The 25,670-nt window shown below is 44.8% G+C and overlaps 3 long non-coding RNA genes across 6 annotated transcripts in view; 1 reads left to right on the top strand and 2 right to left on the bottom strand.

The window, feature by feature from the left end:
- The window catches only part of LOC309336458, a 68,323-nt gene that overhangs the window by 15,619 nt on the left and 27,034 nt on the right, over positions 1–25,670 (bottom strand). The window lies entirely within an intron of this gene.
- On the bottom strand, positions 131–13,997 carry LOC309336457. Of its 4 annotated transcripts, none has more exons than XR_014154016.1 (7): positions 13,905–13,997; positions 8,503–8,954; positions 6,452–6,514; positions 6,287–6,351; positions 4,491–4,779; positions 1,647–1,825; positions 131–244 (listed from the first exon to the last, which is right to left on the bottom strand). It is a non-coding gene; the product is annotated as an uncharacterized lncRNA (long non-coding RNA). The 4 variants fall into 4 exon arrangements; XR_014154017.1 differs by having other exon boundaries at positions 1,647–1,757; XR_014154018.1 differs by having other exon boundaries at positions 8,830–8,954.
- Positions 459–2,756, top strand: LOC309336477. The gene is made up of 2 exons (XR_014154047.1): positions 459–825; positions 1,986–2,756. It is a non-coding gene; the product is annotated as an uncharacterized lncRNA (long non-coding RNA).

The raw sequence follows: 25,670 nt of genomic DNA, 5'->3' as shown, positions 1-25,670 counted from the left end.
TATTATTTATTAGCCGTTTAAAGATTACAAAAGAAAAGAAAAAGAATTAAACAAGACAATACAATACAATACAATACAAAAACAAAACAAAAACACCACACAACCCAAACCATAAAATATTGAATCAACCAGATTCAGCCAACTCCAACTGTCCCTGGAAGACTGAAGGGAATTATTTCTGTACACGCTCTACCTTAGGAGTGGCTGAATTTTGGTGCCTTTCCTTTCCTTCAAGGGGACGAGTCTGTGAATTAATATAAAAATACATAAATAATGCAAAAATATCTGTGTTAGTAGTTATGCACAAAGAAGTCAAATGCACTGGCTTCCATTTAGTTTCTGAAAACATTTCAGTAATTTGTTTGGTTTTATATTTGTGCATTTAAAGCCTAAATAATGCAGGAACATGAAAAATATAGGAAAGTGAACACCCAAACCATAGCTATGTACAGTACTACCTAGGAGAGGTCCACAGCTACCTGTGTAGAGGCCACTTTGACATGTAAGCAGCATAATAAATAACAATAAAACATTGGATATGATTCTAAAGGAGTAAGGGCCCGGCTACATATCTCCATGACATTTGAACTGTTCGTTCCCACATGGCACCTCTGCCATAGCTGCTACCCAAGTTAGACATCTTCTTAACCATTATTACCCTTTGTTCCATATATAGTCAGCCACTTTGACAATGCCAGAGAGGAAAGAGATGGCTACAGTTGCTTAGCAACCATAAAAAACAGTCCCCAGACTTCCCCACTGAAGCCTTCACTAAGCAACTGAAGACAGAGGGAAAGAGTGGGTTGCCCCCAAACTAAAAAAAAGGTAGCGTTCTGGTTTTTGTCATATTTGTTTCACTAGTGTAAAAACTCCTATGTTAGCATAAGACATGATGTGTAAATCCAAACCTCACAACCAAGGATTGAAAACCATGACTCAGGAATTTGAAGATGAGGCATTATGCAGAAGCCACAAGGGACTTGAATCCCTACCTCCGTCAAAGCCTTACGGCTGTAGCCCTAAATTATGAGATTTTCTACAAATACCATGGTCTCTTACTAAAGAAGTTGTGGTTTGGAACTGAGCTGGAAATTCAATTAAAAACAGAGTCTGCCTTCCTTGCAAATAAAAAAAAAAAAATCTGTTTCATGGGTTTCCAGTGCAAAAACGGACCATGCCTTAGAACAGCAAAGACTAGGAAACCACAATGTTCTTGTACAATGAGGGAAAGTAGTATTTTAATCCACCTCAATGAGGAGGAGTCTGATGTTAATGTGTGATGGAAATGTGTGGAAGTATACAGTATTTTGATTATGAAGAGATAAGTGGTATCCAAAAATTATATCCCTGGTGCCTTATTGATGGCTTCCATAAGAGCCTGAATTTGCATAATAGACAATATTTTGGCTTGTTCGGTTGTGTTTATGTGGTAGGTGTTATATAATGGAAGATGAGCTTATTTTTTGACTATAGAGATAAGGCAGTGAGGTAACCTTACCTTACCAGGCCATGAGGTCACTTTGGGCTAATTGCCAGGATTGATGATTGATTCATGGGTTTACAGGATCAAAGCCATGAGAATGACAGGGACTAGTGCTTCTCGTGCTAATAATAGAAGAGGACAGCTTGCCAACTTTTTGACATACCTTAGAGTGGTACGTGATGATGCCATTGGTACTTCTCCTGGCTGACCACAGAGACAAGGGTGCCTGTCATATTCCAATGCTCAGATAGTATAAATTTGGGAGACTGGAGCACTATAGAGACCAAGGGGATCTGAGACCAGAATGTAAATCTCAACGCAGTCAGAGGTTCCAACCCAGACCTTGTGAACAGAGAGAGACAGAGAGAATCCTGCTCCAAGAGTGACCTTTCATAAGAATGGAATGCTCTGGCAAGGGTTATGCTATTATAGTGCTTAAATGCATAATATTTTGCCTTATTGATTGTGTATATCTATTTTATGTCTAATATTTGTTGTGTAGCTAATACAGTTGGTAAAACGTCACCCATATCGGAAGTGTTGGTTTTTGCAAATCAACAACAACTCAACAACTTTTGTGTCCGGATTTTCACTTTGTGAAATACGGCAACCCTATACCAAATGCAACCTATTATTGCATGGGGGCTGGAAAGGACCGTCATTTCCTAAGACAAGTACTTGATGAAGATATGGAACAGAGTCCTTGGGTGTGTTTTTAGCCTCCTATTTCCACTAATCCTTGGAATCCTACAAAAGATACACAGTTTCATTAACAGGGCCCCACATTGTTACCATCAGCTTTTGCTTGTTATATTTCTCCACTTGGCAGAACAACATTTTGAGGGCCTACCAATGACAATGAGCCCCCTATCCCAATGTAAGGGCCAAGTCCTCTATTACTATGTCCACATGTTGAATCTAACTGCATGGCAAATCTAACTCTAACTCAAAAGAAAGCCAAGAAGTCCTTCTGGGTGTAAGAAAACCTTTTAACCAAAAGGGAAATATACTTCAGGAAGTTGATTTTTTTTGCTCAACACCATCGTTTTGACCCTATTTCAAGTTCTATGCACATTGTTTTGCACCATGCTCTGCACTTGAAACATGTACATCTCACCCCTGCAAGTCTGTATGGCAATTATTTCAACTCTTCACCCTCCTGTTGACAAATCATTCATTTAAAGGCTTCGGTAATCTGAACTCACTAATTTGTTTAGTGATGTCACCAAAGTTCACGCTTATCAGGCTCATAATACAGTTTTGTTCCGTTAAATATGCTTGGCTGCATTGTTAAGTGAGCATCATGTCCCTGACAGTTCTTCAGATGAAAAATGAGCCAGAGAGTTTGTACCTTCTCCTTTTCCAGCATTCAACAATGGCACTATCCCAGGTGTTAGGTATTTTGGGAAATATAATTTTTCCAGGATGTTTGAGTCATGTAGCTGTGGGGGTAGAATAGAGGTCTCCTAACAATTCTCATCATCCTTAACAGTCCCTAGGATTCTTTGTGGGAAGCCATGACTATTTAAAGTGGTATGATACTGTTTTAAATGTATAGTGCAGATGGGCCACAGTCCAAAATTCTTTCAAACATGGGTTCTTTTTGGGTTGCAGCCACAGTTAATCCTACTCAGAGTAGATCTGTTAAAATTAGTGAATATGAGTAACTTAAGCACATTAATTTCAGTAGATCTACTTTATGCGGGTGATGCTGTGGTCTAAACCACAGAGCCTAGGGCTTGCCGATCAGAAGGTTGGCGGTTCAAATCCCCGCGACGGGGTGAGCGCCCATTGCTCGGTCCCTGCTCCTGCCAACCTAGCAGTTCTAAAGCATGTCAAAGTGCAAGTAGATAAGTAGGTACCACTCCGGCGGGAGGGTAAACGGCGTTTCCGTGTGCTGCTCTGGTTCACCAGAAGCAGCTTAGTCATGCTGGCCACATGACTCAGAAGCTGTATGCCAGCTCCCTCAGCCAGTAAAGCGAGATGAGCATCGCAACCCCAGAGTCGTCCGCGACTGGACCTAACAGTCAGGGATCCCTTTACCTTTACTTTAAGTAGGACTAAGTTGAACAGTACATCCCTTCATAAGAATGGAGGTATTCTGAGCTATAGGAGAACTGCACCTTTAGTAAAACTTTGAGCACTGGAAGAATTCATCCTTACTTAAGTGTGCAGGAGAGATTTAAGCAGACAGTTAATTTTCTATGAAGGGAATTAGGTTTCTTGGCTGTGTGTGGATGGGGCGGGGTGATACAAACATAGCCAAAGAGGTATGTGTTGATAGGATTAGGCACTCATGAGGTGGGCAGGCCCAGGTTCAGGCAATGTGCATCCTTGATTTCTAAAGGAAATGAGGGTATTTTTAGCTGTTCTCTGCTGACAGATCCAGTTCCTGGGGACAGGAAAGAGGTTGAATATAACACCATCCCTCAGGCTGCAGGGGCCTGGGAGATGTAGCCCAACTACTACAGCTGAGCTAGCATTAAGCATGAAGAAACATTAGAAAGGATTGAGTGAAGGAGGAGGGTGAGCTTGAAAGGCATATCTTACAAGTCGGTCAGTTAAAAGAGAGGGACTGCCCTTCCTTAGGCCCAGTTCCAGAAAGCAGACTCCTCTTTAGTAAAAATATTCATCTAACTTACTTTCCTCTCAGCAAAGAATTAGGTAAAAATAGCCTGCCCTACCCCCATCGACCCTCTCTCACACATACACAGTCCAGAGCTCTAATATGGCCCTTCTCTGTAGAGACTGAGCAAGTTTTCCTCACTTAGAAAGGTTTTTTGCTGCTTCACTTCTCTCAGGAGTGTCGGAGTCACACAGCACAAAGAAAGGGCAATGAATTATCATCCACCTCTTATATTAACGACTCTCTTAACAAAATTCCAGCTGCATTTCTTAATGGGTGTACACTTCCTTCAAGGAGTAAAACTGCAATGGCCTCTAGGTTTTTCAAACAGCACACTACACATTTATTTTATTAATTTTTAATTCCATGAATTACACTCACAATATTGTTTGCATTATTCTGCACAGCTCATGATAAGGAGAGGTTTACAGTGTCGTAGTCACTGCCTTCCAATAGTTTCACGTGCATGGAAGTCCTGTGGGTATTCATAAATATGGGAGAGGCAGAAGAATCACAGGGATTGAGTTCATAGGAGAGTGTGGAATTTAATTACAGTCTTTTATGGACGAAAATAGTGACCTTGACCAAGTGAATATGGTATCCTCCCTAACCTGCTTGGCATATATTATGGCTGTGTCCTACTTTATTTGAAGAGCTGTCTGATCCAAGCCTGATTTAAAGATAAATAACCATAAGAAGAGAAAGCAAGGTAGAGGTGGGAAAGAAATTACATTCACATTTTAAAGTGCACCTACTTAATTCACACTTCCCAAACCACTGTGCAAACTAACATGCATCTGTCCTTCAAAATCCTCACTTCTGTAGTGCAGTTTTCCAACAAACAAAAGATGCATACAAAAATGTGTATATTAGAGAAGAGTGCACACACTAATGCATATATTGGTGGAAAATAATTCAGGAAAATTCAGTACACTAGGGGGAATTGCTTGCAAACTATGTATATTAGGCAAAATTGCGTACAAAATGTATATTCAAAATGGGTCTGCTTTTTCATGCTGAGTTTTGGATTTTGTTTTTGTTTTTCTTAAAGCAAACTGTACAGAAATGGAGAGGGCTGAATTTAAGGTTTTAAAAAAATGAGAATCTGAGAAAAACTAGAATTCACAGATTTGTCCATCTCTAGAGAAGGGGTCTGAAAGTTGCACATCAACCTCCTTGGCAGTAGACTGAGCAGGTACACAGGTCACTTGGTCGCTGTCTTCCACACTATGATGAGATGCTTTTCTTTCTCAGTTACAGTAATTATTTCTAACTTTGCATCTATATGCATATAAATTAGCATATAGTATCTTATGCAAATGTGTTTTCTTTTGTCCTCTTTTTATTTTTATTTTTGAGTGACTGTCCAACGTTCCCCGGTATCAGCCCCCCATACCTCCCCACCCCACCCCCTGGAAACCAAAAGCAGCCGACATCACATCTGATAGCAGCACTGATGAAAATGAAAGAAATGAAATTTATAAAGCATGGGAGGCAGCAAATAAAGAATTTGACCAGTTGAATGCCAAAACCTTTGATATACTGTAAGACTGGTATTATCTTCATTTCCCAAGAACACCTAATGATAAGGTCCTCCATTCAGATGAAAGATAACAGTGGGGCTGCTAACTAGTTGGTCTTTAAGGTGCTACTGGAAGGAATTTTTTTATTTTGTTTTGACTATCGCTGAAGAGGCAGGCTCTTGTGGGAACCTAGTTATCTTCTTGGATTCCAGTTCCTAGAAGCTGTTATCAGTGCTCTGAGAATTTATCCTGTTCCAGGTGATACAAACATACTAACACTGCCTGGATAGCTCAGTTGGTTAGAGCATGGTGCTGATAACACCAAGGTTGCAGGTTCAATCCTTGTATGGGTCAGCTGCATATTCCTGCATTGCAGGGGGTTGGACTAGATGGTCCATTGGGTCCCTTCCAACTTTATGATTCTATTATATCTACCACCACCACAGGATTGTATTATTAGTACTATAGGCCTCCTAGCCTTGAGCCATGCAATATCTGGTTCTCAAGTAACTAATGGAGAACAGCAATTCATCCTTTAAAATATCAGGGTGTATGCATTCCAGCTTCGCTTTTAAAATAATATAAATAGAGCTAAACACTTTCAAAGCAAATGTTTGTGAGCCATTGCTACAGAAACACCTTGCATTCACTTGCCTTAAAAAACGGGTGGGGGGATAGGTTCGTTTTCATGCCAGGGTGGTAATTCATAAACAGTCAGTCTGTAAAAAATAAAATAAAATAAATTAACAGCTTTTAGAAACTTTTCATATGAATATGGTGTAGTGCAGGTTTTATTTTTAGGTGGGCTGCAATACTCACAATTGTTTATTTTCAAGGCAGTGTCCAGTAGGTGCTTGAAACACGCACATTGCCACATAGTGCCTGAAACAGCAATGGACATACAGTAGTTGTTGGGGCAAGAATCACAAACTGCCCCCACTTGCCCCAGGTACAAAATGTGCTTGTGGTGAACTGGGCGTGTGGGTGGCTCATCATGAATTTCAGATCCCAGTTTTTCAGTTATGCTCCTGCTGTGAGGGTTTAAGTGATATGGGAACTTTTAGTCTCAAAACAGAAGACAAGCCCAATTGGATCAGACACCCAGGATCCATCTGTTTTAGAACCTTGCTTCCAGAAGCCATCACTCAAATGCTTCTTGGAAGCCCATAAGTGGGGCGTGAAGGCATCAGTCTTCCCCATTGTTTGTCCTCTGGCACCTGGCCCTCAGCGGATTCCATTGGACGATCATAGCTAATAGTCTGTTGTTATTATTAAGAGCCATTCACAGAACTGGTTTATCATAAGCACTCTTTGCCCTCAGAATGAAAATGGGCAGGTTTGCCACAAGCCCAAGGGGCTGTGTAAACTGGTTCTAATTTCAAAAAGGCGCCTGCTATTAACCTTTTAAAAAAAAAACTGCAGGAGGTTGAGTGATCACATATCATATGTCATTTGACCCTTAGACTTGTGTAGTGCAGTAATTTCATTTGAGGCTCCCTGGGCAAGAGGCTTTGTTATAGGGCAGCTATAGCTCAGGCCCTTCTTTTTCCGACATGTATCCTCTGTTTCCTTATTCTCCATCGCCATCTTGCTGCCATTTAGAGATCAGCACCTATTGAACTAGAGTGCCAACCGGAAAGTGACATTATTGTAACATGCGCTTTATTTTTAAAGTCAAAGGCAAATACAAAGCAGTTTAACAAGACAACAGGGTGGCCGTGTGTCCTTCTTTGCAGAGGACACTCCTCTCTCTGAAGGGCCATCAGACATCAGCCCTGTTTGAGAATGCCCCCTGTCTGAAGCAGTCCAACTCTGATTGAAAGATGGAGAAGCCATGAAATTTACTATCAACAGTTTGTACCTGGACAGCAGACTGAGCAGGTGCACAGGTCACCTGACTACTATCTTCCCCACAATGCTGAGATGTATTGTATTTCTATTTAAATTACAGTAACTATTTCTACATTTGCATCTATGTATATAAATTAGCACATCCTAATTTTATGCAAATTTGTGTCCTCTTTCGTCCTCTTTTGTTTATGTGATTCTTCTTTTTTGGTGATGTGCAGGTAGCCACCCTGCCTGATGCTGAAGCTATCGTATACCCTTGATCGAAGAACGGTACACTCCTTCTATCTGGGATGGTCGTCCTCTTCCACCGAGCACGCAGCTTCAGGAGGGACGCACATGGAGCAGTGAGGGAGGAAGGGGACACCCGCCTAGCCAGCCAGATCAGCCGAATCAACCCTGGTGATCAATGGGGTGACAGATGTCGCAGCCAGTTCGCCCTCACATCCAACCTGATGCTGAAGCATCCGTATGACCAGATCACTGCAAGCACTTGGGCGCAAGTAGCCTGTTCTATCTGAACATGTCCATCCACAATTTAAATCTCACCGAGTTCAGCTGATTACTTCCTTAAGATTATGCTTAAGATGAAAACTTAAGGCTGACCTTCTTTTCAATATTTTAAACTTAGCTCTAGAAAGAAGAGGAATGGGGGAAGAGTCTGCATGCATTTGTTACAAATCTGTTAATCACCTTTGTATCCCACAATAGTAGCAAGGCCCAGTAAACAGGTGATGTGTATTGGGATCGCAGAAATGCAGCATAGAGCAGACAATCTCCATCTGGAAGCAACCAAGGAAGATAATTTATTAAGTTATTTAGGCATTTCACAAAATTTCCATATAGCTTGATGGTAAAAAAGACAGCCATCAAAGTGAGATTTCAAGGACTTTAACAACCCTTGTTTGAAGAAACTATTTGAAGGGGCTCTTTTCTCCAGATCTCAACACATGTGGAAATTACTTGGAGACTTTAATAAAAGTACATAAATATGGCCTCCCTCCACCCCCTGCACTCAATACCAATGTCTTGGCAAGACCTCTGTGACAGACTCCCTCACGGAAGATGGGAGCTGGATTTTCTGGGTGTTCAAAAGTTTCAACTCTCCTTGTTAGAAACTGTTTGTGGTATCATTTCTTTATTATACTGCAACCACTGTTTTACTTGTGTGAAGGATGCCCTGTGTCCACTTATTCCTCACACCAAGTGGTTTGAAATATGAGGAGGCACTTCTGAAAGAAACGTAGACTTTTTATTTAATTGCACTCAGTGAGGTTATGCATGAGAGGCACAATTCTTAGCTTCAGACAAACACACTTTACAGAAAACTATAAAACCTTATTCAGTACTCTTATTTAAAACTTGTCTCAGGATGGACTATTTCCACACTAGCTATAAATATTACTACACCGGCAATGCTCTCTGAGGCCCTTCTAGAATTCTTACTTTCTCTCGGGGAATTAAACCAGGTTGCCTTGTGTTATGTACTGAGTTGAATAGGATCCAAACTGCAGCAGTCTGATTGGTCCTAGAACAATAGGCTCCAAAAGGCAGCAGTCTGATTGGTCCTAGAACAATAGGATTCAGAATGCAGCAGTCTGATTGGTCCTAGAACAATGCAGCAGTATGATTGGTTAGCAGGAACCACCCAATCATGCTCCAGATAGAAGTGAATCCACAACCTGATTGGCCTACAGTAGAATCCTGGAATTAGCCAATCATGTGCAGCCCATTGTGTAAATAATGTATATAAAGCAGATACTTTGAGGGGACATTCATTCATTCCTCCTCACCACTATGAGCTGAATAAAGAGCATGAAATCACTTTGCGACTCTGAGCATATTTCACTGGCGACGAGGATGGGATCCCGCTGAGCTGACTGCCACACACAGCACCGCAGCACCGCCACCTGCCGCACCGCTGCCTCGCACCGTGTATCCAGGCTTCAGCTCCGGGACACAAGGAACTCAGAATGGCAACTGACAGCAGCTTCTCGCCATTCAACCCAGCATCTGGAGACTGGGAAGCGTACGCCTCCCGTTTCACCTTCCTCCTAGAAGCCAAAGGGGTCACCGATGAAGAAGACGCCAAGAAGAGGGCAATATTCTTCAGCGTCTGCGGAGAGGAGACATTTGAAATCGCCCGGGCTCTCCTTGCGCCTGAAGACGTCGCTACTGTTCCATACAAAACAATAATGGAACAGCTGAAGGGGCACTTTTCGCCACAGCCCTCAGTGGTGGCTTGTCGAAATGCCTTCTACGCAAAGCGGCAAGCCCCTGGGGAAACCATAACTGGGTTTGTGACCTCTCTCCGCCAAGCTGCCCGGTTCTGCAACTTCTCAGAGCTGGAGAACATGCTTCGTGACCGCCTCGTCGGTGGCCTGAAGGATGAGAAGCTGCAACGACGCCTCTACGCTAAGAAGAACCTAACGTTCCAGGTCGCTCTGGAGGAGGCCCTGGCAACGGAAGCTGCTGAGAGGTCGACGCAAGAGGCACGGCTGAGCCAGCCGTCCCAACCGAGGGTCCACCACGAAGACCTCACCAACGACTCGGGATCCGACAGGGAGGAGGTGCACCGAGTACAGCAGCGCACTCAAGCAGCCCACATACCACAGCTGCCTCGACGAGAAGGAGGGAACTGCGCAAGCTGTGGAGAAAGTCACGAGAGGAGGACCTGCCGTTTCCGCAACGCAGAGTGCAGGCAGTGCAGAAAATTGGGACACATCGCCCGGGTGTGTCGGGCTCGGCCCACCCGAAGCCAGGCATCAGATGACCAATCCAAGAGCCCCAGGTCCCGGGGCCCAACGCACCAAGGCAACTCGACGGAGCTCACAGACTTCCAGGTATACCAGTTGCCCCACCCCAACGTAGAGAAAATTTATGTAGAGGTACAGATAGAGGGGGCCCCATGCCGCATGGAGCTTGACACGGGTTCAACTCTATCCATAATCTCGGCAAGGACCTTAAGGAAACTGTGTCCTACTGGGGGTCCCAAACTCAGGCCGGCCCCATTCACCCTCCGGGACTTCCAGAAACGTAAGGTCCCCACAATGGGGGTAGGGACCTTCAGGGTGCAATACCGAGGGCGGACGCGGCAACTGGACTTGCTTGTGGTCAAGGGCCCCTACATTAGCTTACTGGGGTTGGCATGGTTTGGACCACTGGGACTAGCCATCACCGGGGTGAACCACATGAGCTTACAAGTGGACGTGGACGCCATATGCAAGGAGTTTCCGGGGGTTTTCGATGGGAAATTGGGACAGTATACGGGCCCCCCCCCATTGCTCTACAGCTTGACCCCGCAGTACGACCAGTCAGGCTCAAGGCCCGCCGGGTCCCATTCGCCCTGAAACCCCGTATAGACGAGGAATTGGACCGACTCGTGGAGCAAGGAGTGCTGGAGCCGGTGCCTAATGCCCCCTGGGAAACCCCAATCGTCACACCCGTCAAGCCTAATGGTTCGGTCCGCATCTGCGCAGACTACAAATGTACCATAAACAAGGCCCTCATGGCCCATGCATACCCAGTGCCAGTGGTCAGCCATGTCCTTGCCACCCTGGCTGGGTCGAAAATTTTTGGCAAGCTGGACTTGGCCCAAGCATATCAACAGCTGCCAGTAGATGAGGCCACAGCAGAGGCACAGACGATTGTGACGCACAGAGGAGTGTTCAGGGTAAAGCGGCTGCAATTCGGGGTCAGCGTGGCACCAGGCATATTCCAGAATCTAATGGACTCTCTCCTTAAAGGGATTCCTGGTGTCACCCCCTTCTTTGATGATGTGTTGATTGCCGGGCCCACACCAGAGGAGTTTGAGGACCGCCTCCGCACTGTTCTGCACCGTTTCCAGATGGCGGGTCTCAAGGTGAAGTGGGAAAAATGTCTACTAGGAGTGCCTCAAGTGGACTTTCTGGGATTTATGGTGGATGCAGAAGGGGTTCACCCGACTGGGGACAAGGTACGGGCCATTTGTGATGCCCCAGCGCCCAAGAACAAGACTGAACTTCAGGCCTTCTTGGGATTATTGAACTTTTACCATTCCTTCCTTCCCCACAAGGCGGCGGTAGCGGAGCCCCTACACAGACTCCTGGACAAGCGGGCCCCTTGGGTGTGGGGCCAGCGCCAGGAGGCCGCATTCCAGGCAGTCAAGGACTTGCTTGTCTCAAACTCGGTCTTGGCACACTTCGACGAGAGGCTGCCGGTGGTGCTAGCATGCGACGCCTCGCCCTATGGCATCGGCGCTGTCCTGGGACACCAACTCCCGGATGGAAGAGAGGTACCGGTAGCATACTTTTCCCAGACACTCAACGAAACCGAGCGGAACTACTCGCAAATTGACAAGGAGGGTCTGGCAATCGTGAAGGGAGTAAAAAAATTCCATGATTTCTTGTACGGGCGGCCCTTCACCGTGGTGACTGACCACAAGCCGTTGCTTGGCTTGTTTGCCCCCGAAAAGCAGAGCCCCCAAGTGCTGTCTCCTCGCGTCCTCAGGTGGTCAATTTTCCTTGCCAGCTACCAGTATGCACTGATTCACCGCCCTGGAAAGGCGATGGGCCATGCAGACGCCCTCAGCAGGCTACCACTACCGGAAACAGGCCCCGACCCAGCACCTGCACAAGAGGTTATGAGCCTGGAGCTGCTTCCTGACCGCCCCATTCAGGCACAAGAAGTTGCACACCATTCCAAGAAAGATAGGGTCATCTCCCGGGTCCTGGACTGGGTGTGGAGGGGATGGCCCAGCCGCAGCCCCGGGCCAGAATTCGCCGGCTACACAACCCGCAAACATGAACTGTCAGCCCACAAGGGGTGCCTGTTATGGGGAAGCAGGGTCGTTGTTCCCCAGCCCCTCCGCAAAAGGGTCCTCACAGCCCTACACGAGACACACCCAGGGGTAGTAAGAATGAAGGCCCTTGCCAGGAGTTATGTGTGGTGGCCGGGGATCGACGGAGAGATAGAGGCCTGGGTCAAACACTGCCAGGCCTGCCAGGAATCCCGCCCAGATCCCCCAAGGGCCCCAGTCCAGTCCTGGGAGTCCGCCCGAGCACCATGGTCACGCCTGCATGTGGACTTCGCTGGCCCCTTTCAGGGGAAAACATTCTTCATAGTGGTGGACTCCTACACCAAATGGCTGGAAGTCGCACTGGTACCGTCCACTTCTACGTCCACAGCCATCCGGGTACTACGCAGGCTGTTTGCAACCCACGGGCTCCCTGACACTCTCGTCTCAGACAACGGGACTGCATTTACATCAGGAGAATTTCAAACCTTCACAGTGCAGAACGCCATCCGCCACATCCGTTCGGCGCCATTCCACCCTGCCACCAATGGCCAAGCAGAACGCATGGTGCGGACCACCAAGGACACCCTTCGCCGCATGACGCAAGGGGATTGGGAGTACCGCCTTGCCACATTCCTTCTAGCACAGCACAGCACCCCCAGCTCAACGACTGGCCGGAGCCCCGCTGAACTACTAATGGGTCGGCGCCTGGCAATCAGATTGGACCGCCTTCACCCCGATAGAGCTCAGGATGAGGTAGTGGTGGGGGAAGGCAGGAACCCCCGGACCTTCGAGGCCCAGGACCCAGTGTACGCAAAGAATTTTGGGGCAGGCCCTGCATGGGTACCTGCCACAGTCACCAGGGTCACGGGCCCCGTGTCGTACGAGGTGCTAACAGATGGGGGGCAATGCTGGCGCCGCCACTGCGACCAGATACGGCGACGATTCCCGGGAGAAAACCAGGAGGAGGAGGACAGGTCAGAGGAGTCCCAAGGGAACAGTGGGGCAGTGAGGCCCATAGAGCAGCAGGGGCAAGCAGGAGAGGCAGAATCAGTAAATACAGAGAGGACCCGCGAGGCCGAAAGGACACCGGAACCAGAACCACGACTGAGCGAGCCGGTTGCGCCAGACCAAACAGCCCCATCCTTGGAACACGAGCCAGAACCTGAACCCCGGACCAGGGAACACCCCAGGCCGCAACGCACACGTAGGCCACCGGCGTACCTTGAGGACTATGAATGCGACCTTCCGGGCAGGACTGGAACTTAGAGGGGAGGGGTGTTATGTACTGAGTTGAATAGGATCCAAACTGCAGCAGTCTGATTGGTCCTAGAACAATAGGCTCCAAAAGGCAGCAGTCTGATTGGTCCTAGAACAATAGGATTCAGAATGCAGCAGTCTGATTGGTCCTAGAACAATGCAGCAGTATGATTGGTTAGCAGGAACCACCCAATCATGCTCCAGATAGAAGTGAATCCACAACCTGATTGGCCTACAGTAGAATCCTGGAATTAGCCAATCATGTGCAGCCCATTGTGTAAATAATGTATATAAAGCAGATACTTTGAGGGGACATTCATTCATTCCTCCTCACCACTATGAGCTGAATAAAGAGCATGAAATCACTTTGCGACTCTGAGCATATTTCACCTTGCATAGCCAACCCCAATCCCTATCTCTCCCAGGTCCCTAACTAGGCACTTTTCCAACCCCAATTGATTCCTGTCTGACAGTTTAACTGTAAAGTTCCAAATTTTTGACTCACCAGCCCCTTCTGATTGGCTGCATTCTAACCGGCTCTGCTTGGTTGCTGGGTCACTAGGAGGCTGACCCAGGGTGTGTCCATCACAACCTTTTTTTAATCAGAACTCCAGTGTTGTTAAATAAGAGTCTTGCATAATATATGTGTTCTGTTAGTACTATTAGTATTATTATTCAATTTAAAATGGATGTTGACTTCTCCCTGCAGACACACGCACCCAAAGCACAAGCCTCCATTGTGTTCATTGTAGAACATGATAACAAAAGGCTGGTAGCTTTTGCTCTTATGCTCTCTTCCTGTATGGAGTGGATTTAAAGGAGTGCACTCAGAGGAACAGAAATACCTGAATGCATGCCCACAACAGGAAAAGGTGGTGAAAGGCAGAGGAGTAGTTAATGAGGGAAGGGGCTAAAATACACCGCATGGACCACCCCTGGTGTGCATGGGAAACAGTGGAATACCTGTGAAAAGCATAAGACATACGCCTCACATGCCTATTTCACACACTGACAAATCAGATATGAATGAACCAATATGAATGAACCAATGAACCCATTCTGGAAACAGCCTTCATTTTCAAAAGTCACATTTTAGTCTGCAATTGTGATTCAAAATGGCAGCTGGCATCCAAATGTTGAAGAAGAGTGCTTTCCCCCACCTCAGGAACCCTCATGCCAAGCTTTCTGATGATATCTCAAGAGGCTTCCAAACACAGAGAGAACAAACCAACCAACAGACAAACCGCTTCCCACACTAAGTGGCAGATAACAAGCACATGATCCAGAAGTCAAGGTTCCATGACCAAAGCAAGAAATGCATAAGTGAATGGAAGCCTTAAAGATGTCCCAACAGTTGACATACCCCTCCTGCTAAGCTTTTAAATGTGAGGCAGGGAGAGCTCACTTGTGGGACTCTCTCACCCTATAAATCTGCTGCAGGCACTCATGTCTGCTACATCTGGGCAGTTGTGTTTGATCTCACACCCATCAAGGAAGTGCCTGACTTTCAGTGACAACACTGTCCTGCCCTTCTGCCTCCAGCTCCTCCACCACTACCATGAGCCCCTCTCTCTGGCTTGCTGAAGTCTTCTCTGCTCCCTGATGAGGCTCTGTACTCCACTGGAGGGGTAGAAGAGAAAGCCAGGAAATCTGCTTCTCTCTCTCTCTCTCTCTCTCTCTCTCCCTGTCATACAGAGTCACAAGCAGAGGACCTCTTTCCTACACCCTTGGGTGCCAGCCTTTCAGGCCTCCATCTGCTCCTTTGTCTTCCTCCTCTTGGTCCATCTGAAGCTGCCAAACCTGCCAGGTCCTGATGGAGCCAAGGCGTCCATCACAAGACCTCCTGACATGTGATATATAGGAACTTAATATACAATTCTCCTGATAACTAACTCCTTTGGAGTACATCTGACCCCCAATGGCAACAACCTTTGGTTGAGCGATGTGTGCCAGCAGGGCCTCAGGGACTGGTGGGTGGCAGGGTGTAGTCCTTCTCTGAAGGAGAGGATGTTCAGCTGTAGGTATCTTGGCGGTGAGACCCCAGTTGGGGTCTCAGGTAGCGGTTTTAGACCTTGGTTGGTAGTCTATACAGTTGGTTTAAGAACAGCTTAGTTTATGAACAACTTGGATTAAGAATGCTGCAAACCTGGAAGTAGGTGTTTTGGTTTGCGAACTTTGCCTTGGAATCAGAACATGTTTCGGTTCCTGTTGAGTATGTTCCGTTTGTAAATTGAGTCCCCCGCTGCTATGGGACAGCATGCCTTGGTTTAAGAATGCTTTGGTTTAAGAACGGACTTCCAGAACAGATTAAGTTCGTAAACCAAGGTACTACTGTAGTCTATCTGTGAGTCAGGGGCAGCATATTGATGCACCCCCATTCAGCAGCATTTGCAGGACCCATTAAAGGGTTGATTGTGGGAGTCACTGGCCCTATAGCGGTGGCATATAGGTCAGACTCCTGGCTTTGGTGAACTGGGAGGGCACGCTGTGTACGTTCATGCTTTACAGTCCCCTCCCAGAACACCTGACTGACCTGCGCATCCTCAGCCCCTGTTGAGTATGAGAGGGATACCTTCCAAGGCCTAAGCCAAGGTTCCTACACCTGAATTTAATAAAGTGGTGGCCTAATTTTAAACCCATACATTATTTCCATTTTATCATTTCTGGGTGGTGGGTGCCAGGGACAGGGTTTAGTGTGTGGGCTCGCAATTTCCAGCATGCTGAATGATATAATCCCAGATATGTTGTTGCCAAGGTGAATTAGTTATGGAGCTCGTATCTCATGAGAAAATTGCACATTATATATTTTTAAAGTTCTGTGCCTCTGCCTTAGTTCTTTCCCGCAGATTCTTTTATTGCATATCCCTCCAGTTTCCACATGAAGGCACCACCACACCACATAATACTCTACTGGAAGCAAACAAAAACTAGCAAGGCAAAGCTCTCTTATATTGGTTTTTTTCCCCAGCACATTGTCTGCGTTCGACCAATCAGCTGAGAAAGCTGCTAATCCCCATGTAATATCTCAAACTGAAGAGCTTGTGTGATCGTTTTTTATAAAAGTCTATCCATGAGTTCCAAGCATTATGCTGGAAACAGCCCTCACAGTTTCCCACAGAGGGGGAAAGCCAAAGGATTCTTAAAGGAAGCACACACCACCTCGCTGTGAGTATGCAAGCCCCCAATTCAGTGCCAGTGCTGAGAGCTGCTGGAAGACAAGCTTGTCTTCTACTGCTCTGGAGGGTAGGGCTCAAACCAATGGCTTCGAGTTACAAGAAAGGAGATTCTGGCTAAACATCAGGAAGAACCTTCTGACAGTAAGAGCTGTTCAACAGTGGAATGATCTCAGGAGGTTGTGGTTTCTCCTTCCTTTGAGGTTTTTAAGCAGAAGTTGGATGGCCATTTGACATGGATGCTTTAACTGATATTCCTGCAATTCAGGGGGTTGGACTAAATGATGCTTGGGGTACCTTTCAACTCTACGATTCTGTGATTCTAAGACTCCTATTCCCCTCACAGAGCTACAGTTTCCAGAGTGGTTTATTGGTCAAACCTTCTTCCCAGGGAACTCTGGAACTGGAGCTCTTTGTGGGGAATGAGGCCCTTTTCAACTGAAGAGGTGTACCAAAAATGTTATATGGTTCATATGGCTTTAAATACCTTTGGCGCAAGTTTATCATTTTCTCCTTTGTATTCTCACAATCTTTTAACCTCTTCATACATTACCTCCTGGCATCTTATCTAATTCTGCCATATCATCTTTTCACTCAAGAAGACCTGTGTAAACATTTTTAAAAACATTATTCTGATCTGTTCCAAATCACAATGGATACTTTTAAGACCAGGGCCAGCCTAAGCATGAAGCTGTCACTTTAGCTGCTATACCTCTGAGAGGGGGTTGTTTACTTCCTCCAACATCCATTTCTATCTGCTAATAAAAATTACAGAAGGTGGAGCAGGTACAAAAAGATCTAAGCTGGCATATGTACAAATTGTTTGTGAGAATTATACAAAAAGTATACAGAATACAGAAACAAATCCAAATGCAGAAGAACTAGTTTTTTGCCTGGCTTTAAGTCTGCAATGGGGCTGTGAAGGTATTGTTTATATAGTGCCCTAGCCCCCTTGTACCTAGTGTTGCTTGGGAATTCTAAGAAACCAAAATATTGCTGCAGTTTTGAAATCACTGGTTCAGGTCAGTGCAGTTTTTAAATGTTCAGTCTGTGATCTTGATTCAAAATGGCATCCAAACAAAACTACTCCTTGAACTCGGGAACCATCATGCAAAGTTTGGTTATTATATCTCGAGTGCTATCCAAATGCATAACAAGAAAATAAACAACTTTCCAAAATATATAGTAGATAACAGTGTACACACACAAGATTATTTTAGGCTGCAATCCTAACTATATCCAGGGAGTAAGCCCCATTGAATTCAATAGGACTTACTTCTGAGTAGGCATGGTTAGGATTGTGCTGTAAGCATTTGTGCCAAGGGTGGGGAAGCATTTGTGTCAGGGGTGGGGAAGATGTGGCTCTCCAGATGTTGCAGGACTTTAACTCCCATCAGTCCCAGTCAGCACAGCCAAAGGTCAGCAATGATGGGAGCTGTAGTTCAACAACATACAGAGGCCCAAAGGTTCCTCATTTCTGGTTTACACAGTGCTAAACTTACAAAAACCATGATGCAATGCAACTGTAAGTGAAAACTCCTGAATTACAGCATCTTGTTGCTACATTCAATCAGAGCTTTAGGAAAGGAGTGAGTCATGGGAACACACAAAGAACCTTGCAAATGAATCAGCCAGTGGAGTTCCTGTAGAAATTCATTCCTTGGTGCTGGGGCAAAGAACTGGCTGTGATTCCTTTTCAGCCATTGCTGCTCCTCTGTAATGTTAAGGGAACAGTGTGTTTCTTCTGATTGCTGTAGACCACCCTGAGATCCTAAAAGGATGAAGTGTGATTTAGATATACTATCAGCAACAATCTTTGGGGGCCTGAGGGTACATTTGGAAATCTAATAAACTGTCATAAGCACCACAAAATATCTATTCGGGGGGGGGGAGGGGCGGGACCTGGTAATGCTCAGAACCCCCGTCGCCCAAAACAGGCAACCTCCCAACCAGCTAACAACAAAATACAGTCCCAAACCCTTCAGTTTAAATAAATAAACAAAACTTAGGTGGAATAAGAGTCATTGGTGAGCATCAATAAGGAGTGATTTGATGCCCAAGGATGCCACATTAGGGATCCCAGTACGGTTATGTCAAAATTGGGATAAGAGCCAGATGAAATATAGCTCAGTTGGTTAGAGCATAGTGCTGATAACACCAAGGTTGCAGGTTCAGTCCCCAAACACGACAGCTGCATATTCCTGAATTGCAGGGGTTGGACTAGACAATCCTCAGGGTCCCTTCCAACTCTACAGTTCTATGATTCTATGAATAGAATAAGGCTCCAGCCTGCAAAGAAGCCACATAATTTCACCATAGGAAAGGCTACATTTGCCACCAGCCATGTTCTATCATGTAGTTAGCAAAATCTCTGATTCTTCTGCCTGCACCATGCGATTGTCCTGTTGCTCAGCTCATCAAAGGTCTTGCATCAGAAGCATGTGATTATAGTTGAGAAAGTATATCAAACCAATTGTCCCTGATGCGTAAAATCTGAACCTTTAAGCAGCCATTTTTCAATGCAGTCAACATGTCGCTTGATGCCACATGAGAGCAACAAGTGTTTCTCAAAACGATGCTGCAAACTGACCCCAAGCTATGGTGGCTTTTGCCAAAATACCTAGTGAGAATTTTTATAGCCAGCATTTCAATCTGACCTGCCCATAGTGCAAAGAAAATACAGAAGCAGCCTGCCTCACATGTACAGAAATGTGGGCTGACAGATGGAAGAGCCATGGATTCTAGACTGTTGAGCTGCAGAGGAGTAGAAAAAGCACAGGCATTGTATCTCCTGGCAAAGTCGCTTTTTTAGAAGCACTTCAGCGCTAAGTTTTGTGCCCCCAAGGTAAGTTTTGAGCTATTTTAAGTTATCGTTTTTTGCCACCCAGTTACAATACAGACTGTTTGCCCAACTCATGCCACTGTAGCATACTCAACCACCATTACCAGCTAAAAGCACAGCTGAGTCATTCTTTTTCTCAATTCAGATTGAAGTTGATTTGGGGAGGGGGGGATGCATCAAATGAAATGACAGGACATATACAAGATAGATATGGATTGTGGCCAATATCCGTTCCCAAACCAGCACTGGAGACACAATGGTTGCAGAGTTAGAGGGAGTGATTACACAGCCCTGGTCTTTTGAAGCTACTGACACTGATCTATGGGCTCCGAGAAGTAAGAAGATCGGTTAATGATCCAGGAAACAGAACCCTTAAAACAGTTTTGAGATCTGCACACAAAGAGCAGCAAAAGAGAGAAAGTTGGTGGGGGAAAGCAAATAAAATCAAAACAAACAACTGAAACAATGTAAAGTCTTGCAAAAACTAAATCATTTTAAAATTCTGCTACCAGGTGAAACCAGCAACCAAGTCTGCTAAGCCCAGAGGGGTCTCTAGGAGTGGGGCCATGGCAACAGGTGGCTGATCATCTGTTGCCTGTTTTTGTTTTTAAAGAATGATTTGTAATCAGACCGACTGAAATCAATGAAACTTCAGTTAGTTATTATTTCAGTTGGCATTATCTAACCATGAGCAAATCTGGATCCAACCCATTTTTTATTGTTTGGTATTTGAGTTTCTCTTACATCCTGGGAATCAGGGAGCAGCAGACCAGCAGCAGCAGATTATTATTACTATTAATTCATTTCATTTCTATACCACTTTATATTTTTAAAGGGGGGATCTCAAAGCGGATTACAACACATTAAAACATTAACTCAAACAATCGGAATGAAACATTACTTAAGAAATGTGGTGGTGGTGTTGCTCATTTGACAGTGAAAAACCAAGGCTGCATCAGTAGCTAGGAATTTTGATGGCGCCTCCATTTTGAGAAGCAGTCTACCTCTGATTACCAGATGATCAGTGTTGGATTTATGTATAAGGTCAACGCACTATAGCTTAGGGCCCTTGGGGGGACCCCAAAAAAATTAAAGGAAAAAAGTGTTTGCATTATTAAGTTTGTTATGAATAAAAGAATCATTTTAAGTTAGAGCTTAATAATTATTTCACTATTAATATACTTCTTCTTAATTGTATTTCCCTATTAATATCCTTCTTCGTAATTGTATTTCAATTCAACAATTACTTTGATAAAATACATATTTCGTTATGTGCAAATGACTTCAGATACCTATTAGGTCCATAAATTACCATATAGCATATATTCAACGCGAAAAACAGCGACAATTTGCTGTTGACAAAGGACAGCTGACATATAAAGGGCCCCATTACCTTCAGTAGCTTAGGGCCTCATCAAACCTAAATCTGGCCCTGCAGATGATGGGTACAAATGATGGGCGAGGGCTCATCCCATAGGAAGCAAGGAAGTTGCCTTATCCAGAATCAGACCAATGGTCCATCTAGTTCAGTGGTGTCTACACTGACTGGCAGAGGCTTTCCAGAGTTTCAGACAGGAAACTCTCCCAGCCCCACCTAGAGATGCTGGGGACAACATTTGGGACCTTATGCATGCATGGTTAGGTTTTTGAGTCACCCCTGTGCTGGAAAGCAATTCCTCTGCATCAGAAAGGAAGTTCAAGGCAAACAGCAATCCTTAGTCAACTGGTAGCTGAGATCAGTGGCAGGAAGCAGCAGATTAGTCATCACTCAAGGGCAGGTTGATTTGTTCCATTTCTTTTTCAGTGCGATTAAGGAAGAGCACTCTCCAGTCTGCGCAATGCATAGTGTTTGTGTGGATTTGTCAGAGGAGAGAGGGAGAGTATCTTCTACATACACATAGCCCAGGGTTGCCATATTTCCAAAAGTGGAAATCCAAACAAAAGTGTTGAGCTTCTTCTGTATCAGAAGAAGAAATTTGTAGAGTTTGTCTGCTTTTAAGCAACTTTTCAATACAACTAATCGATGTTACAGTATCTATGTATTTTAACCTCCCCCCCTTTCAGTAACAAAAAAAAAACAACCAGTTTTCCTGTGCGTTTTTGTGTGCACTGTTTGCGTGTGAATATTTGTGTACCCATACTGTGAATATTTTCTCTCTTTTTCTCTCCTTCTGAGCTCATAAGGGAAGATTAGTTCAGTCAGTAGAGCATGAGACTCTTAATCTCAGAGTTGTGTGTTTGAACCCCATGTTGGACAAGATTTCTGCATTGCAGAGGGCTGGACTAGATGATCCTTGTGGTACCTTCCTACTCTATGATTCTATGATCAGGGCTAGAAAATACCCAACTAAAAACAAACACTGAGTAATTTATAACTTTAGATGTTGGGGCTTTAAGAGAGAAAAGATAGATATTCTAAGACTTGGGATGAAATCATAAGTACACGCACACAAATTACCGTATTTTTCGCTCTATAACACGCACCAGACCATAACACGCACGTAGTTTTTAGAGGAGGAAAACAAGAAAAAAAAATATTCTAAACAAAATAGTGGATATATGATTTTTGTGGTTCATGCTGTGGACATGTGATCTGACAGTGAGTTTGGAGTAGCCCAATGCAAAAATCCTGAGGATCCATGTGGATCCGTGCTTTGTAACCACGGAGGAGGGAAGGAAGGGGAACCATGGATCCTCTGCTCACGACTGCAGCAGATCCCCCCCGCCACCCGCAGGCATTCGCTCCATAACACGCACAGACATTTCCCCTTACTTTCTAGGAGGAAAAAAGTGAGTGTTATGGTGCAAAAAATACGGTAACTTCTACTCAGACAGCAGGCACATTGCTGTAAGCTTTCTGACTCCTTCTGGAATGTTCAATGCTGCAGATTTCATTTCATTTTTATGTGACCATTAAAGAACTCATAAACTACGAAACAATATCAACATTAACCAAAAAACAAACTAAGCCCTGTTGAATTCACCCACACACTCTCCCCATCCCTGTAACTCATAATCTTCCAGTGCTGTTGTGGAGTATATAAATGCAGCTCCTGCCTCTGAATTTAACAGCAGCATGGTGGGGACTTTTTTTTGTTTTGTTTTGCCTTTGGCCTTCATCTCTGCCAGGCAGCTGTAATCTAATCGCACTGCTTTAGCAGCCATCACTTTTCCTCCCACACTGTCACATATGCCATCACATTGCATCACAGATTCCGAAAGTATGCCCAATAGGTGTAATATGCTAGGATCTTTCTCTGTGACACATCCACAGATTTCCAATGCTTGCCTTTGTTCTACGCATTCAGAGAGACCAAAATAACAAAAGCAGACAGACGGCAGGTTCCACAGGGGCAGCAGATCCCGGTGTCGATATTTACTCCCCCCGCCCTTGTTCTTGATGTAGATCTTCACTCACCCCTTCTTTCATGGCAGGGAGTGGGGTGCCATTTTGTGGTTCTCCTCAGGTGCCAAAATGTCTTGGGCCAGCCCCGGCTGTGTGGAATGAATTCATGCAGCTCCTCTTCCTCTGATGTTTACTGCCTGCTAACTAGCAAGTCAGACTGTGTGCCTCTCAGAGGTTGCCAGCCTTTGAGGTCCTGTGGCCACATTTGCAAATCTGGGGAATTGTTGTGGATGCACACACACAACCCACAACCAAGCACACAGCACAACCTATCGTACTGGCTACAGCAGCATGCTTCTTCCAAGCCAAACTTCAGTCGGAGGAGGGAGACCTCTGTGGGCACATGTGTACCTGCTGGCACCATGTTGGTGATCCCTGGCCTGGTAGAATGTGGTTTGCTCTGGAACAGTATCTTACATATTGCTGCTGCCATGTGCTTGCAGTTGCCATGACTCACTCTGGTACTGCATGTTTTTGTCATCTCTGTTGGCAGCTAAAATTGGCACAAACATGTCTCCATTGCTTTCAACATCTCTGTCTTGCCTAGTCCCTGAAGAATCACAAAAAAATCCTTTCAATGCTGGCTTGATTTTTTAATATATATTTTTAGTATTGTCTCTCTGTCACTTAAGTATGTTAGCATATTTATACATACAATTACTAAATCAAAGCAGATAAAAAGACATCCCCTTAACCCGGAGACTTTGAGAAGCACAAGAATAGCTCAAGAATATATTGCTGCCTCCATAAAATCAGCACAGTACAACAAACTGATCAGCTGATGTTTGTGCCCTGCCCAATAACCGATTTGTGTCCAGGTACAGACAACCAAGATGTTTGTTAAAAGATAGGAAGAGCAGTCGGATGGGATAAGGGAAAGTCTCAGCGAAAAGCAAAATATAAGCATGCTAGTTCTTCTAGTCTAGAGAAGGAGACATCTCAGCATGATGAACCTGTTTGACCAGTATATTGTGATAATGAATCTCCTAGATAGTCTTTATCCCAGGTCAGTGACCATGAGCTTATATATAGCTCTTCGTTTTATCCCTGAAATTCATAACCCCTCCCAAATGAGTCGACCAGGATAAATCCATGATCAAAACAGAACTAGTCAATGTGGAGACCCAAGGCTTGCAGTGAGATGATCCAAGGAGGGGGAGAAACCCATCTTTATCTATTCTGTGTTGCAGCCTTTTTGACCCAGACTAGTTAATGTATATGGTACAGAGCAAGACCAGATTGCCATAGAAAATAAACTTGCTAGCCAAGGCATCTCCTGAAGGCTGGTGTAGTGAGGACAAGGTAGAAACTGGGTGTTCCTGCTGCCATGAGTGCCAGCTTTTCACTGTGTGAATTTTAATAGGATTCATTTGTCAGCTGAGAAATGCAAGTGAATCCAAAGTCCCACATCCCCTCTTAAAAAAAAAAAAAAATAGCCACAAGCATCACTGTCAACCTTTAGCTGAACAGCTTCCAGAGTAGTCTGAGAGATGACAGATTCCCATCAGTCCCAGGCAGCAATGAATTATAAATACACCACCAGCTCTCTGCCACCTGACAGGGTAGTCCTTGAGTCCTACGACTTGTGAGGGAAGGAGCTGTCAACTCTAAATTTGTGCAGAGGCACATGTTATATAAAATGCATTAATCTTTGACCCCTTAATCGATCGCCACAAGTGTAGCGTGGCCAAGCCAAATCAACCTGAAGGAACTACATCAATGTGTGCTCAAAATGCTTATAGTGCAATCCAACCCCTTTATAATTAACTGGAGTTTTGCCATGGAATGCCATGAAGAGTGGGCTGTGAGTTAACCAACATTAGACTAGCTGCAGGAATCCCTCTCAAACAGGCTTACAGCTGAGACATCGGCACAGGGGCAGCCAGATAGCATAAATGGACAGGGAGGAAGTTGTGTTTCTTTCCGTGTGTGTGTGTGTGTGTGTGTGTGTGTGTGTGTGTGTGTTTCAAAGCAGCACGTGTTAGAAGATTCTTTTAAATATTTAAAATTCAAGTGACTTTTCAATATCACAGGCAAATTACCATATCTATAACCAAGTGTAATACCCGACACTAAATTAAACACAGATTTAAAAATGATGGGGGGGGACAACTTGGGGTGGGGGGTGTTGAAGACCTTTAAAAACATAATTTGCTACAGATGTGAAGGAAACACTGCTTCCCCATCTACATACTCCCTCTTACCTACAGCACAATTTTTAAAAATTGTTTTAGAATGTTTTTTTGTAAACCACCTTAAGGATTTTGGCTGAAAGGAAGTTATACATAAAGCAAAATAAGTGTATATAAATATGTGGTAAATACATACAGCCATGGCCACATTCACACCATATTTTTAAAGAGCTATGATACCACTTAAAACAGTCATTGCTTCCCCCAAAGAATTCTGGGAGCTGTAATTCGTTAAGGGTGCTGAGAGTTGTTAAGAGGCCCCTATTCCCCTCACAGTGCTGTGATAATGTGTTTCCCAAAGTTCCTGTGAAGAGGGATTGGTTGTTAAACCACTTTGGGAACTGTAGTTCTGGGAAGGGAATAGGGGTCTCAGCACCCTTAAGAAACTACAGTTCAAAGAATTCTTTTGAGGAAGCCATTACTTTTTAAAGCAGCATCATAGCACTTTACATCTGTGGTGTGAATGTGGCCACAGAATGAAAGGGGGGTTGGCTAGGATGTGAACAGGATAAGCTCCAAAGTTAGAAACTGAATGTAAATCCT

This window comes from Podarcis erhardii (genome assembly GCF_964252035.2).
Source record: "Podarcis erhardii genome assembly, chromosome: 2".
Lineage (NCBI taxonomy): Eukaryota > Metazoa > Chordata > Lepidosauria > Squamata > Lacertidae > Podarcis > Podarcis erhardii.
This window is presented reverse-complemented; position numbering and strand designations above follow the sequence as displayed.